At 35.3% G+C, this 16,542-nt stretch overlaps 1 protein-coding gene across 1 annotated transcript in view; it reads left to right on the top strand.

Annotated features, from left to right (window-relative positions):
• Positions 1-8,789: 8,789 nt before the first annotated feature.
• LOC105193170 (brain tumor protein) overlaps positions 8,790-16,542 on the top strand; it is a 133,186-nt gene continuing 125,433 nt past the window's right edge. Inside the window, exon 1 of the mRNA XM_039454515.1 lies at positions 8,790-9,208. The gene's annotated coding sequence lies outside the window, so the exon portion shown is untranslated. The remainder of the gene's footprint in view (positions 9,209-16,542) is intronic.

A 16,542-nucleotide genomic window follows, 5' to 3' on the forward strand; every position in this document is an offset into this window, starting at 1 on the left:
ATTGCGGAAAATTGCATTTCTGTCTGTGATAAATCGTCGAGGCGTCGTGCTCGCACGAACGGAAAACTCGACGTCTTGCTTTCTCGCTCCCTCCCTCGCCCTCTCTCACTCTCACTCTCGTCGAATCCGCGACGACATTCTTAACGCTCGGATTAAGACCGTGCCAGACGACTCTTTTAATGCAGCGTTCCATCATTTGGTGCACCGTAGCTCTCCAAACGCGAACGTCTCGGAAACGATTCCGAAACGAAATTTTATTTCGCAGATTTTTAAAGGGAACGTTTATTGGCTTCCTGACACGTGTGTAATAAGTTATTGGACGATTTGGAAATGACACGAGGATGTTTGATTAAGATTTGATATATATATATATATATATATATATATATATATATATATATATATTTTACAATACACGTGAAACCTCTCTTCGAGCTTTTGACACGTTATTCGAATGTGCGCACGTATGTACACCGATCTAAACTGTTAATATTTGCGCATAGCAATTCACCGTAGCAATATCCAGAACGCTATACTTCAAGCTATCCGTACATTTTCGAAGCTCTTATCCTCTTTTCACTAAATCTTCTGTGTAAGTATACGAGCCACAGTCGTAAAAGTACACGATGGTATAAATATCATATATAAATAAATAATGTTAAAAGCAAATTTAAGTTGGGTAAATTTCCAGGAATCATATGAAAATGTAATGATTCTAATCGATATGAAATTTACAACCAATCGAAAATATCCATGAAAACTAATACGTTTTAAATGAATAAATATGCTTTTAGGTGAAAAAGTCTTTGTTACGAAATTATTTCTTACTGTTTCTTTCAGCTAAAAAAAACATGGAATGTTTCACGATTTTGTGTATAGCCTTACACAGGGGCCATACTAATTTGGTTACTGAAAAATACAATTTCTTAACATTATCGGTTGTTTCACAGTATTTTTTAATTAAAATAAAGTTTATAACTCATGTAGACCCTTTTTGCTCGTGCTTTTGACCTTTTCATTTTTTATTATTATGCTTTAAGTAATCCTTAATTGAAACAATTTTTTATCACTTAATTAAATTTGCTTGTTTTCTTATAAATGTATGGAATTAAATTAAAGGTGTGCGAATAGTTCAAATTTAAATCGAATTGAATCGTAGTGGATTCAATTCGTTTTCAAATTTTAAAAATTTGAAAATTATTGATAATTCGATTTCGAATAGATTGCTAACTTTGCTCGCATAACCAACTTTGCATTAGCGCGTAAAAATTTTCGTGCCTGATTTCCTTCTTGATTTCTATAACTTTTCTATCATTTGTAAAACTTATAATTTATTCAAAAATTTATGTACATGATACACAATTGTCTTTATAAATTTTAACTTTTCATAGGTTTATATTATACATTGTATATTTCTTTTTATAAAATTTAGAAAAAAATGCTCAATATTGCTTCAAATTTTCCTAATGTTAAAGTACTATCATTTTTATAACATTAAATTTGTATTTTATATATATTTAATATTAATTTATAAATATAATATCCTCATTCTTATTGTCTAGAACTGTTTATCATGTATTTTCACTTAGCTTATTATTTTTTGTAATTATCTTCTAAAATTCGTATGATTAAAATTTTCGTGTATTAAAAGCGATTTAACGTTATTGAAAATATTTCATTATGTTTAAATTAGTATATAATATAAATCCGGGAGAATTTGATTCAAATTCAATTCATATTTCAATCAAAGAGATTTAATTCAACTAGATTCGATGTGGAAATTTCAGATTTAATTTCAAATGTGCTATAATAAATTCTATTTAATACACTCTTATAAATGCTTGATTTATACATCTCTAAGTTGCATAAATTTTCATTAAAATAAGAGTAAGAATCTTGTTAAACTATTTTTAATAAGTTGTCAAAGTCAGTGACAATAAGGAAAAATATAAAAATCAACAATCCCCATAATTAAATACATCTACAGAAATGTTAGTTTTATATATTTTAACTTCATGTGTAATTATATATAAAATTATGTATAATTGTGTATAATTGTATATAAAATAATCTAATATTGTATAATAAGAAATTATATCGCTATTGCGTATCCAGTCTGTATATCGGATCTAGAATTCACGAGTGGCTCTTATCAAATTTTCAAGACGTTTTATCATCGTGTTACGCGAATGGCTTTCAGACGTAAAGCATTTCCCATGATTTTACTTACTTCCCTTTTACACACCGAATCTCGTCCGGCGCGAACACGATGCAAGTGCGTCGAAAAGAATCCGCCTTCCTTTCAAAACCAGCTCTATCGGTCTCCTCCATAGGGAACTAAATCCATTAGACATTCGTCTTCTCTTTTTCCACGAGATAGACGAGATACGGTGCGAACGCGAGGCGACGCGACGGTACGGTAAAGCGCGGGAGAGATGCGAGATGTTCCCGTCTCTGGGCACAGTAAGATTCATTGCGAGTAGCAGAATAAAAAGAGTATCCAGCAAATTAAAGTATCGAAAATCGCGTACGCTTTCTCGGATTCGATTTATTTATTTTCTTATCGATTTGTAAGAGTATGAAAAGCTGTGAAGAAACGTCCTCTCTTCATATCGCTGTTTGATATTAATTTACGGATACAAGATTGCTAGGGAAATCTTTACGTCGTCGTCTCCTCGATCGAATCCTTATGTGGGTTAAAGGACAAGCTAAATTGCTCCCACAAGATTGACGCTAATTGGAGGTCATGGCATAAGAGATGATAACATGCTGTAGGTCAGAGTGACATACGAGAACAAGGAACTTGCTAATACTTGCAACTATAAAACATTACAAGATCCAGCTGGACTTTGAAATCAATTTCTTCGCAACGTCGATTTTGATTCACCGAAAAAAATGCTTTCGTTTTTAATGAAATGTTCGATTTCAAGCAAACTATATTGTTTACTTTTCAAAAAGCACATGACATATAAATACAAAGCTTATTTATTAAATAAATAGAAATTTGTTTAGAATTGAAAAGAATTGTAATAAACATTCGGCATCATATATATTATCAAAAATAAAAATAGAATGCTGTATTATTTCTTACTTTTTCTGTAAGAAAAAGGAATTTAAACTATCACTAAATAACTACAAAATTTCTATCTCAACATAATCATTAAATCATCAGGGCATTCGAGTATTATCCGTGTTAATATTGTTAAGCGATTCCTTAAACAATAATTTCTATGTCGCAAGCTGCACGATGTTATCAATTATCTGAGAAATAATAGATGTGCACGAGGCGTTTCGCGAGAACGAAGGGCGAGAATATGGCAATCGAGGAAATGGCCGTCGACAGAAGCGGGAACGATTAGGGTGCTTCAAGGGCTCGAACGGCGGGGAGGTCGTATTTGTCACGGTTATTCAACTCCGTGGAATTGCGCGCGTGTTGCACGTTTCCCTCTATGGACCACAACAGGCCTGAGAATGACAGTTCGTTACGAGGATTTTCGGGGAAACATGAGTGTTCAGGTTGCGTTCGCTACCCGAGAGGATCGCTTTTACACGTGGACCTAGGTTCGGCATAATTATACCGGCTAGTCCTAAGAAAACACTTCTTCCTTGTTGCAAAAGCAATTCTTCTTTTCAAAAAAAGAACCTGTACAAGATGCTCGCGGGAAAAACAACGCGAGAGGTATATACACCGTTATATTATAAATTGAAATACACGATATTTGTTCGCAGAAACAGTTTTCGTAGTGAAAACGTAGATCAAAGTTTCCGATTTCTAAATACAATTTTCTGAACAAGATTATTCAGTTCTACTGCAAATAATATTGAAAGTCCGTTTCCTTTCATTATCATATAATTAATAAGAGGAAACTTTTATGTATTTATTTAATAACAAAATTATGCTGCGGGCTTATAATATTATTACGAAATTATTTTCTAAAATTGCAAACACGATATCGTTGTGTCTGAGATTATAATTACAACTGTTGTCACTCACAGATTCTCAAAATTATTGATAACCTAATTGCAATACGTGCAATGATATAAGCCGATGCGAACAATGTACGTAAAACAACCTATAGTAATTGGAAATTCAATACATATCGACTGCAAATAAAAAAAATGTTCAAATGATTCGTGCCTCTAGTAATATGATACTCTGTCGAGAGATATGGAGAAAAGAGGAATTTCTATTACACAAATAGAAAATCAAAGTTATTCTCATTTAATTAGAGACGCCTGAAAGCGCGATTCATGTTAAACTAATAATATGAACTCTTTTTCCAAGTATAATAAATTTTATTTTAAATCCTCAATAATCCATTGTTCGTTGCGTCTGCTGTGATTCTACTATAAATATTCTGTTTTAGAATAGAATTTCTGACGGAATATACATGAGTACATGTATTTTTTGTTAGCACAAAATGATTATTGCGAACGATAAACCAGTCGATTACAAATAAAAATAGAAAATTCGTTACGTAACGACTGCGCTCGTTAAATAAATAATGCTTTTTCATGAAAGCGAAAATTGCGATAAAATCATAAAGCTTCGGTCAAAAAGACAGATATTTCGAGCTTCAATTCAGTTAAGAATTAACAATTAATTCCTACGTTAATTATTACAACATCAACATTATTGGTACGAGCTCAATTATTTATTGCACAGAGTTGAAAACAAAACTTGTTAATCAATCTTTATCGAGTATTTCAACAACGTTTATCTTTTGCGTCGTAACCGAATCAAAATTATAATTCTTTTCAATTCTAAATATACTAATCTTTAATTTACGTTTGTTTAAAGAAAGAGAAGCAATTTGAACTGAGATTATATTTTCAATCGAGGGTTTGTAGACACAGTTTTTACAATTTCGGCATTTTAAATAATTAATTATTATATAATTAAACTATGCGAATACAATAGAAAAAATTTTTCTCTACATTTTCTGGAAATCCTCTTTTCTGAATTTCTACATTGCTAAAAACATTCAGTATATGATATAGTTTTTCTGTAATAAGTAAAACACATGCTGCATTGTAGCCAGCACAATAGCAGAATAAATTGTACATAATATATAGCGTAAGTTGCATATACGACAAATTCCATATTAATAAAACCGTGATAAAAATAAAAAAAAAATCGCAAATATATGTATATTTCTTGATTAAAGATAATACATTTTAAAATTATTTTGGTCAAAATGCTGTAACAGAAAAACAAACATAAACTATGTATTTTAAATATGACTTATTAGAAATATTAAATATAAAGCGTTTTGTTAGACAGTTAAGTTTTAATTAAATTTTCACACTCGTATTTCTCATTAGCGCGCTAGCTGAGCTTGCCTTAAATATACATACGTACGTCAACATACCCCATCCTAAATACGTTTAATTTCAATCATTTTATCAACAAATTACTGTAACTATTCAAAATAATATTATATGACAGAAATTTTTCTTTCAACTAATGATATGTCACTTTGATTTATTCTTCAAGCTGAAGAACATCAATACAAAATTTTAAAACGCCAGAACTCATTTTAAATTAGATTTTTCTTTTCTTTATCGTAATATTTTTTTAATTTAAATAAAACTAATACTGAAAATAATACTTGTGTTGTAAAGAAATATTTTTGTGCGATAACTTTTTTATTATTTCTTTCTCCATTGTATACACAAAATTTAACTCTTGTGCCACCGAGCCTTGGTCTCCCATACCCGATTAAAAATAAAATCTATATTTATAATTCTTTTTTAAACAAACGCAAATTGAAGATTACTGTACTGTGCAGAATAAGATCAAGTCAAGATATTTCTCCGTGACCTTACAACAAGCGAAAGAGATCCAACCCCTACACGCAGTGCTAGACGCCGCATCCTCTCGAGTTTGTTTCCACCCCTCGTTTGCCCCCAGGAGCCCTTGGCCTCGCTGGCTCCTGCCACCTGCTAACCCCTGGCTCGCCTGCGACACGTCAATATTCGCTATCCACCCTCCGAAAACCGTCGTCCCCACCATCGCTACCACCCCCGAGGTCTGAGGGGCGCAGGCGCTCTAGATAAACCAGACTGCACGATGGAGCCGCTGGCACCGGAAAACAAAGCGTTCGGATATGCACATAGCATCGTATGAATGCCATGCACTTGATAAAGCCGCGTGTCGCAAATATCAAATTCATTTACGAGCCATTATTTACAAGACAGCATCTAGATACGAATTTTGAATATAAATAAAATAAACTTTAAACTTTGCACGATCAATTATATTAATCAATGGAAAATTTCATCGCATGGAAGATACGAAATAGAAATCAATTAATTATGAAATATTAATAGTTTTTTTTTTTTGAGAATTTGCTTGAAAGTCTTGTTTCATGAAATATTATACTACATTTATGATCCACTTTTTAATTTCCTTGGAGATGTAATTTCTCAACGAATAAAAAATGTATCTGTGTGTATTTGTGTGTGTGGAAAAAAAACTAAAAATCGCTCAGTAGTTTTGCAAAAAAATAATCACAGTGTAAAATAAACAGGGAACAATAGCGTATTAATTTTCGCTTTACATTCACAATACATTTGCATAAACGTGTTTAGCACACGTATATGTACGCGTCGTCCACGTGTCAAGCGCGATAATACAAAAGTCAATAAGCGAAGTGCATGATCGAATATGAGAAAGCGTTATCTACAATCAAATTACACCATCAAATGCAGCGTTCATATGCATTTGATGTATCGAACTTTGGCGAGTCCGACCGCAGAGGCTGCGAATTCGATTAAAGCTCCGGTTTATAATTCACAAGACAGATGGAACTTAAGGGCACTCCATGTGCGCCTTAAATAAACATTATAATAAATGCGAAATAGCGACGGCACGTGACGCCAATGTCGATATTCCACGCTGAGGCTGGGAGCGAGGAAATATTTTTGAAAAACGATCGGCTCCTTTATCGATCTCATCGATTTAATATCGCGCGTATCGCCATCTCCGCTTTAATTATTCTAATCCTCCTAATGATCATCTAGGAAAGAAAAATTATTTTTAGAAACACCGGTACCTTTATCACGATTAGATTAACATCGAAAACGGACAATGAGTCTCCCTCCCCATTGACCACGTCCTATCTGCATCTCATGTATCTGACACGTGTTATACGCGTTATATATCCGTCACGGAATATCGCAATTTTTCCTGGCAAACTGCGCTTGGAATGTAATATGCTTGAAATAGTAATACAAGTAACGGAATACAAGCAATTTAAAAATTGCGAAAAATTTAAAAAAAGAATCATTCTTTTTTAAAAGTATCATTTAATTTCGAAAGAACTTTCCTCTCGTAAGATAACGCAATCTTCTCGCTGAAAGTTTACGCACAAATTGGAGGGACCTAAATGACCAAATTGTGCTATTTGAAATGAATGGAAATTGCTGCTCTCTACGTATTAGGTGAATTGGAATTCTCGTTTCACGAGAAGATTACTCGCGTTTCGCGCGATTCAACAGGCCGTCTGATATACTGTGTTCTACCGTACAATGGAATTCTACGACTTTTCCAGCGACGTATCGAAAGTCGCAAGAGAATTATTACAGTTAAAAACCAATTAATGAATATTTTGCCGCGAAAAAGAAACGAAGGAAGTCGCGTATATTAAGAAACGCCATATTTACACTCTCAGTCGAGCAATGCTTTTTTACGTACAAAATGAAATTGGCGTCGGGGAAAATTTAGCGCGAGCGATGCCGGCGGAAATACTTTTTGTCGAAAGTGACCAGCCAACCGACCAGCTGTTCGCACCACATTCGACGCGATGCCTATGGAACAAAAGCGACCGAAATAAATGGCAGTATTGGTATTTTCTAACGTTCGAGCAGACCAGACTCCTACGCAGTTGTAGAAACGGCTCGTTTTTCACATAAAACTAAATCGTCGGAAAATTTTTGACAACGGTTAGAAGTTAAAGACGATTTCGTCACGTTAAGTGTTTTACGATCGAAATATTTAACCCTCAGTTGTGCCATCACGCCTGATTGTAAGTCTAAAGAAAAAAACCTGCCGAGCAAAGTGACAAAAATTTCCATATTATTCTACCTAATATACATTACATTTAATATTCTATCCAATTATGAATCTGTCTAAAGCGGTAATTCTTAAGAAAATAGTGGACTTGGCGAGAAGAAGCTGATACCTCTGCTGAAAATGTCTGATTAAAGACAGCTCTACTAGAAAGCTTCGTTCGGCCTAGCAAGGTAAAATTGTGTTTTCGAACCTACATTTTCTAATAAAACATATTTACTTTCAAATCGGTATATCATATATTCTATCGTACTATACGTTTTACTGGAAAATTCAAAAGCACAATTTAATTGAACTCTACAGAGTTTAATCCTTGTACTACATAACCGAATTAAAAGTTATTACGTTTCACTAGAAAATGCAGGTTCAGAAACACAAATCAATTTTATTAGACCGAATAGAGCTGTCCGGTAGTTTTAATCAGACATTTTCAGCAGGGACTCGCCACCGACGAAGACAGAAGTTCGGCCAGCCGCTCTTATTTAACGGCGATCTCATGCGCACAGTGGACCGAAGAAATCCCCGAAGGTTCGCACGAGAGCAGTAAATATCGCGGGGGCGTGCGAACCTGCGCCCCAGGTTCGCCTCACCTCACCTCACCTCCGCACCCTGCTCTCGCACCGCCATTGCTAACCCCTCCTACGGCGGGGTTCCGCATCCCCGCCTCGCAAACGTCGCCTCGTCGGTTGCTTCGTCGACTGGCGTCAGCGCCGTCAACGTCGTCGTCGGCGTCGTCGTCGTGGTGGTCCTCGCGTCGACGTAAGCTCCCGGCGACCAGGCTCCGCGCGAGCAAAGTTGCGCACGGCAAGAACCATACGCAATTAAATACCACGGCAAATCCGCGATTATCCGCGCGCATCTCGCGCACTCGCGCGTACCGCGAAATCTCGCGCGCTCCGCTCCGTGAACCGGAAGTGCGGAGAGAAGTGCGGGAGAGAACACGGCACGTCAGGCGGTTTAGTGTTATTGTTCTACTGCTGTTACTGAGTGTTTTTCATTATAGCGATAAGCGTTATCAGAGATCTAAGGCGGCCCTAAACCAATTCCGACGGAGATTTCCGGACCCGGCGGTACTTTTCATCCCTGTCACGTGGCGAATGTGACGAAAACGCGTCGTCGCATGGCTGGCCCAAGGTAAAGACACTTACGTTACATCAGTCCGGAAGATCTCGTACATCCGCTTATTGCATATTCTTATCTTGATTTTGCACATCTGATCTTAATAACGCTCTCTCATTTCTTTTCATATATATATATCTTTGCAAAGAAAATGGTAAAATCGATATTTTTATCAAGATTAATGCTTTCACACGTAATAAAGTTATAACATTCATATTATCTCTAATTCTCAGCTTCATTAAACGTTATTTTAACATCTGCGAAGAATTTAAAATCGATTTTTACTTAGCAGAAGTTTCAAACAATTTCGTATAAGGTAAAGTCGCCTATTATGAGATTGGTTCCTAACATGAGGTAGCGAGGTTTCTGCTACATTAATAAACGCATGTAGTTGGTATCATCATAAACTTATTACTCTTAGGGTGAAATCTATTTAATAGAAAATTTATTATTCGATCATGCGTGCAGTCGTTGAAAAAAAATTTTTGAAATTGCATGTTGTCAAGATTTATTGACATGAAACTTTAAACCTTGTTTATTATAGAATAAATATTTGATAATAAATTCTGCATGTAATGATTGAGTAGACATATTAATAGAAAAATACGGGATGTGATGATTTGCATAATTATAAATATTAGATTAGGTGATTGTGCAATTTATAATATGAGACGCTCAAAAAACGCAATTATTATTGCATATTCTGACTTCGAGAGCTTTCCTAAATGCTATAATAAAGTTTTTCCATTGAGTACTTTCAAATTATGAGGCTTGAAAGTTATGGCTTTCAGCATTAGCACCGAGATTTTAAAATATCTCGAAGAGAATAGATTTTGGAGAAAAATGTTACGTACAAAAGTTTTTGAGTAAAAGCTATTTAATTGGTCAATTAGATTTTGAGTCTGGAGCCTAATTTCCACCTAGTAAGGTCCAAGTCGATAAAACCTATCTCACATAAAAAAAAACCTTTGTGTCTCACGTTAGAAACCCTTTTTTTTAATTAACAAAATCGGCAATTTTGATAAAAAAATTTCATATGCAACAAAGTATAATTATTATCGGTTGCTAACTTTTGGCGATGAAACTTAAATATATTTACTATAATTTGAATACAAAAATCGGAGTTAATGGTATAAATTAAATAAATTATAAGCCTTTAAAGAAAAGGTATCTCATAATAGGTGACTTTATTCCTACTCTGAATCTGAATCAGCGGATTATTGGATTACTAGTGATATACTTGGAACTGATAAATCAGTGATTATTAATCTAAAAATCAATGAAAAGTTATCGATAATCATTGAAACTTCTTATTGATCTCATTGTATCAATAAATATACTCTTAAATACTAATAAATGCACAATAAATTAATTGATTTTTCAATTCAGATAATTACTGAACTGAATTATTCACTGATTTAGATTTAGAGTGTACGGTTGAAAATGATAATTTATGAATTTAAATATATTGTAACCTATACGTCTATAAATAAACCGTAAAAAGACTGACGTAACTAGGTCATAATAAATGTCAAAAATTATCACGTAATACAATTACTTTATATCGTCATATAAAATGTACCATGCGACCAAGTGATATTCTTAAATCTTACCTTTCTAAAAATTCATTAAAGTAATTTGATACGTATTAGTATATACGACATAAGCGCGTCACTAAAGTATCGCCATGAAAAGACAATTTGCCGAAGCAAACGACTCACTGCAGAAAGTTTCGGTTTTAAGAATGAAGAATAATTTATGACATTTTTTCTGACCAAATGGTTTAAACTATATTCGAAACTTTAGTTCACTATAAATATTATATTCGTCCACATCGTTTTCTTACTCGCATATTTACCGATACTTCTCTACCTAAAACCCTCATCCTTGCTGGTATCTCGACACAGTGTAACCAGATGCACTTGGGACGAGCTATTAATATGAGAGCCCTATTTCGGTCTTTGGTGTGTTTACAACCTCGAGCTTGCCCCGTGCGTGAAACGGAAGTACGGCGGATTCTCTTCTACGTACGACGTGTTGGAAAGTCGCGTTTAACCAAGCGCACGACTGCCCGTCGCAATTTCCCTGAATTAATTAGATCGCATTCGCCGTGTCAACGAGCCCGGGTTGCAAAGCTGTGCATGGAAAGCGCACGCCAATCAACATGTCGCTCATAGAGAGCAAAAGCATGTAGAAAAAATACCTCACCAAGAAAAGATCGTGTTTTGCCATAATTAAGACCGCTTCCTGATTTAGATAATGATTCACGGTATCCATTACTGTTTCTTCTTGCGGGAATTAAAGACTGCGATTTGCAAGTAATGCTGAAATAATTAACTACGAGCAAATAGATGTTTGCAAAATGAACGTTAATTATTTCTCCGTAAAATACGCAAATGTACGCAAAACGACAAAAGAACATTCACACATACTTCAAATTTATTATGCAAATAAAATTTTTCCAAGCTGTACCGTTAGAGATTCAACATCATACAGCACTTTTATCCTTTTATAAAAACATAAAATAATTACAATTTTATAAAATTGGTTTAAAGTAAAAAGAAAATTAAACATTAAACGTCATAACGTATGTGGGCGGGCATTTGATGTTCCCTTTGCTATTAATAAAACGTTTCAGTTCCTAGAAGATATTAAAGTATTACTCTAAAGATATTACATCTTTGAAAAGGTATGACATCATTAAATGCAAAACATATATGAGAATTATCGGGTGCTTTCTATTTAATGACACAAGGGAAAAAGAAGGAATCGAGAGACGGTAACGAAGTTTCATCGCTTCCACGAAAACACACGAGACGATGCGATTTTGTATTCATGCCTCGTCGTATGATGATTATCTATACTTAACCATCGGCAAATTTGCACCAGATTTTCCTTTCGTTACTATAAGATGGGTGCTCCATTTAGGTAATAAAAATCGATACAAATGTTGTTCTATCTTTGCTACTTATTGAAAGATAAAACGATGTTTGTGTCGATTTGTGTCACTCATAATGGAAAGCACTTATCTCACAGCGATAAAAGGAAAATCCGAAGCAAATATAAATGATTAAATACACAGAATGACCTGCTAAAGTATCTAAAAATTTAGCTGAATACAGACATGAAAATAATTATGTTGCCCTCTTAAACTAAATCCAAACTATATCTGAAATGTCAAAATTTTTTGCAGCATTGCTCATCGTGCTTGAACATCCGTCACAATCATTTTGATGGTCCAATAGAATTATTTTCAGATCTGTATCCAGCTAAATGTTTAAATACTTAAGTAAAATCGTTCTTTCCGTGTATGAAAATCATCACACGCGACGAGACACGAATACAAAATCGCATCGTCTCGTTCGTTTTCACGGAGTCGATGAAACTTCGTTATTGACTGTCTCGACTGTTCCTTTTCTCTTCGCTCTGTCCGTATTCGTGACCCAAAGGTGCCGAGTACGTGGTTGCGTAATGCTCAACGGAGGAGAAAGTCGGCCTTACGAGGACTACGGAGTTCTGTTCGTGCACGTGGAGCGCGCAGACGCTGGTTCTGTAACTGCGATCACCGAGCGTTACACAAAGCGCAGATTTCCATCGTACTTTCGACGGATAAAACACTTCGCTTGGCCGCATTATCTCGCCCGCTTATCTCCATCGTCGAGTGCTCGGAAAATACGCGATCCACACTTTGACGTGCGCTTTGTTGATTTTACTCGCGTAACTCCAAGTTTCGATCGTTAAAATAATAGTTTCATTTTTGCGCCGCAGTCCCAAATACTTTGCTCGAATCATACCGCAGAAATTATACTTACGCTGCTGCTAATTGTTTCACGTAAAATATCGCCGACGGAAAGAGTTTTAGAAATAAATTTATGTATTTCAACTGTAGAAAAATTAGATTACATTACAATTTTATTCTTTTTTTTTTAATTAGGCAAAGAAAATCTTGATTTGAATGTTGTTCAATCTAAGATAAATCTGATTAACATGCATAATCACTATGCTCGTGTTCACAGTATCGTAAAATCAGATAAAGTTAACATCTTTTCCGGCATTAAGAATGACAAGAGAATTCCGTTAGCTACCACACACGTAATTCCGTACGAGCAAATACGATGATGATAATTGCTGATGTCTTTTATTCAGTGACGTCTTTATTCAAGACACCCAGCTACGACGATTAATCAAAACTTTCTCAGATCGAACCACCATCGACGGGCGTTTCCGGGGAAATGTTAATGGGAAGGAAGAAGAACACGCTTATTTGTTAAAGCAAGCTCACCGACAGAGCGCTTTTGATTGAAAGACAAAGCTCACTTTGTCCTCCTCGCGTAATCACCGCACCGATCCCGATACGGATGACGGTTGCAAGGAAACTGCGCTTTTCCCACGAAAGTACACTGCCAGGCGTGTCTTTTTACTGTCAGATATTCTCGTGGCTATAACGATTCCCTTGCAAAGAAGTCTTCAGCTCGAGCCGGATAGCTCGTTATATCGTCGCGCAAAAGAAGATACAGAAAGCGGCAAAAAGTACATTTTTCAGTATAGCTTCTAAAAGGATCTAAAAAGAATATTTATCTTACGATACAAGTTATGTCACGGTCATCTCACCAAAGTCGTAAACTACGTAGCTTCTTCATTACTTACAAACGATAAATCTGACGGACTAATATGTTAAAATGTATCTAGGTTATTGAACGTAATTACTCGTTAATATCGAGATTACCTTACTCAATCAGAATTTATGCTCGTTTACATCTCCATCATTTCCATTCATCCGGAAAGCAATGAAAGCATTCCGGAATTCTCGCGTCAAAAGAAGCTCGATTTATGATTCGAAGACTCGTGAGTTTCTGACGAAAAACGAATCGGGAACATGCCTGTACGGAACGTTGTACGTTTTCTATCGAGTGCAGATTTCTTTGACAAATTAGGAGCTTTTTTCTTTAACTCGTGTATCGAAAATCGTACATTATTCTATTTAAAGGATCTTCACCCTTTGACAAAAAACAAGTAAAATTACTTTAAAGTAAAATCCATAAAAACAAATAAAGAATTAATTTTATTTGTTTGCAACAATTTTGGATTTTAACGTATATTTCGAGACAAGATTCACTTGATTTAAATGAGTAAAATTAAACTAATGAAATGTCTTCGATAATCGTTAATACACAGTAGAAAATATTTTGTATTTATGTTAAAAACGATCCTGATTAAAATCTTTGTGTTGAGTTTTTAACATTAATTTAAAATAATTTCAGACAATTTTATTTAAATATTATAATTTGCGTTAAATTAATACTCAAAATTCCAAATGTCAAAAGAATACAATTTATAGGTAAAATTAACACAGTTAAAAATAATGAAGTTTCAAAACGTTAACTTTCTAATGTGGTATAAATGAATAAAATGTAATGGTTAATTTTACAAACATAAATGTTAATTTTACCGGAAAGATATGCTTCCACAAATTGTATGAAGGTGTTACACTTTTCATGTTAATTTTGTGCATAATATTTGTGTTGTTTCCTAACATATTTATCTTGTGTAATTAACCTTGTGTAAAGTTAATCTTGTTAAATTAACAAAATAGTTTGAGTGGGCTGTCTAGGACATACAACATGTGTTAATTTTAATACAACTTTTTTAGCTGCATATGATTTTACGTACTATTTGTGCTATTTACATACTATTTTTAGTTTCAGCGTTAAAAATATCGGCTGACTGTATAATTAGATAGCTAACCTACGACATTTCCATACTGACATTTCCATATCGCTGCACATTTCAATGCTTATCTACTCTTGGAATGTTTACGTACCTTACATACTTAGCAGCTTAGTTTTTAATTAATATCTTTGTAACAATTTTTCAAATCCTTTTTTAGCGATTAAGTTTAATATGCCGCAGTTTTTGGCGAATATCCATAAGAAACACAGCAACTAATAATTACAATATCTTTTAAAGGAGCTTGTAAATCGTTTGACAAATGAACATATAACATTCATATGTCTACAATCTATCTTCTAAGTAAAATTATTTCATCAACTTTCCACCATTTTCATCTAGAGCCAATGCAACCTTAATGAATGTAGCAATTTCACATGCTAATGATCTCTCGAGGATATAAAAGCCGCGTTACATATTCAGCAAAATTTCTGAAAAAACAGTTTCAATGCGTAATTTGATCCGCAAATGTGCTAATATGTCTGCAAACAACTGGTTGCCTTTGTTTCAACGTCTCGTCTACCGGGACGGTAATAGCGGCTGTTATAGCGAGTGTCATAAGACTGTGCGGCAGGCTCCGCAGGTAAAAATTGCATTTTCTCATGAAAGTCGGATGAATCATGCCGCGATGCACGTCGCCAGCGCCGACGGCGCAATTCCTACGGTCATCTTCTCTCCTCGAGGTTACGCTCCTGGTTCCCGGTTACGGAGCGACATAATAAGATTTCGCCGTGTGTTTCGCTCGCTCGCTGGCGCGGTAAACTCGAGAGTCTCCTGAGAAAGGAGACCGCCCGCTCCGTAATTACGCTCTCGATGAGCCGCTAATCCGCCGTCGACCTTACGGCTGAAATTGTTTCAACAGCAAGCTTATCGCCGTCGAGACGACGGGATATTTAATCAGTATTGAATCGGTGACTTTGAAAACGCATTAAGTCACGTATACTGATCCTAAGGATAGGAACTTTCTTTCTCCCGACATAATAAGATTTCGTCGTGTGTTTCGCTAAAAAACGCAGTTGTCGTTAATTAGAAAGCTCCAATATGCATATTTCCTCACTCGAAATTCATTTTAAGATTTGGCATTCATCATGATAAACTATTCAATGCTAATGAGATTCGGTACATGCTCGATGAAGATGTACTCGGAATGACTATGAATTGTTGTTGCCTCTACAACAGGAAACTGTTCGATTCATCCACTTTCACTCCTCGGATCAGAATCTCACGATAGATGCTTTCCGTAAATCCGTGAATATCGTGGGAACCCGGTACAGACCTTCCTGTGTTCGAGCTCTCGGAGAAAAAAGGCCAGCTACTGTAATCTCGTCAGCGATATTTTCGAGGGCCATTGACTTTCGCAATTTGACGGTTTCTACGCTCGGCAGCCATCTTTGTTTTATAACGGAGATTAAATGGGGCCCCGACTATTTTACGCTATCGTTTATTCGGGAAATAGCCTTGCGAGTAGGATGCCCGATAAGACGACAACGTAAAAGTGCTATCTCTACGAAACGCGACACCTCGATATCTATGCGCATGTAATAGGTGTCGATGCGTTCTATGGAAGGTGAGAACTCCCCTTTCTCCTCCTCCGCCTATCCTGTGTATCTTCTCCTCTTTCA

The sequence above is a fragment of the Solenopsis invicta genome, chromosome 10 (genome assembly GCF_016802725.1).
Source record: "Solenopsis invicta isolate M01_SB chromosome 10, UNIL_Sinv_3.0, whole genome shotgun sequence".
Taxonomy (NCBI): domain Eukaryota; kingdom Metazoa; phylum Arthropoda; class Insecta; order Hymenoptera; family Formicidae; genus Solenopsis; species Solenopsis invicta.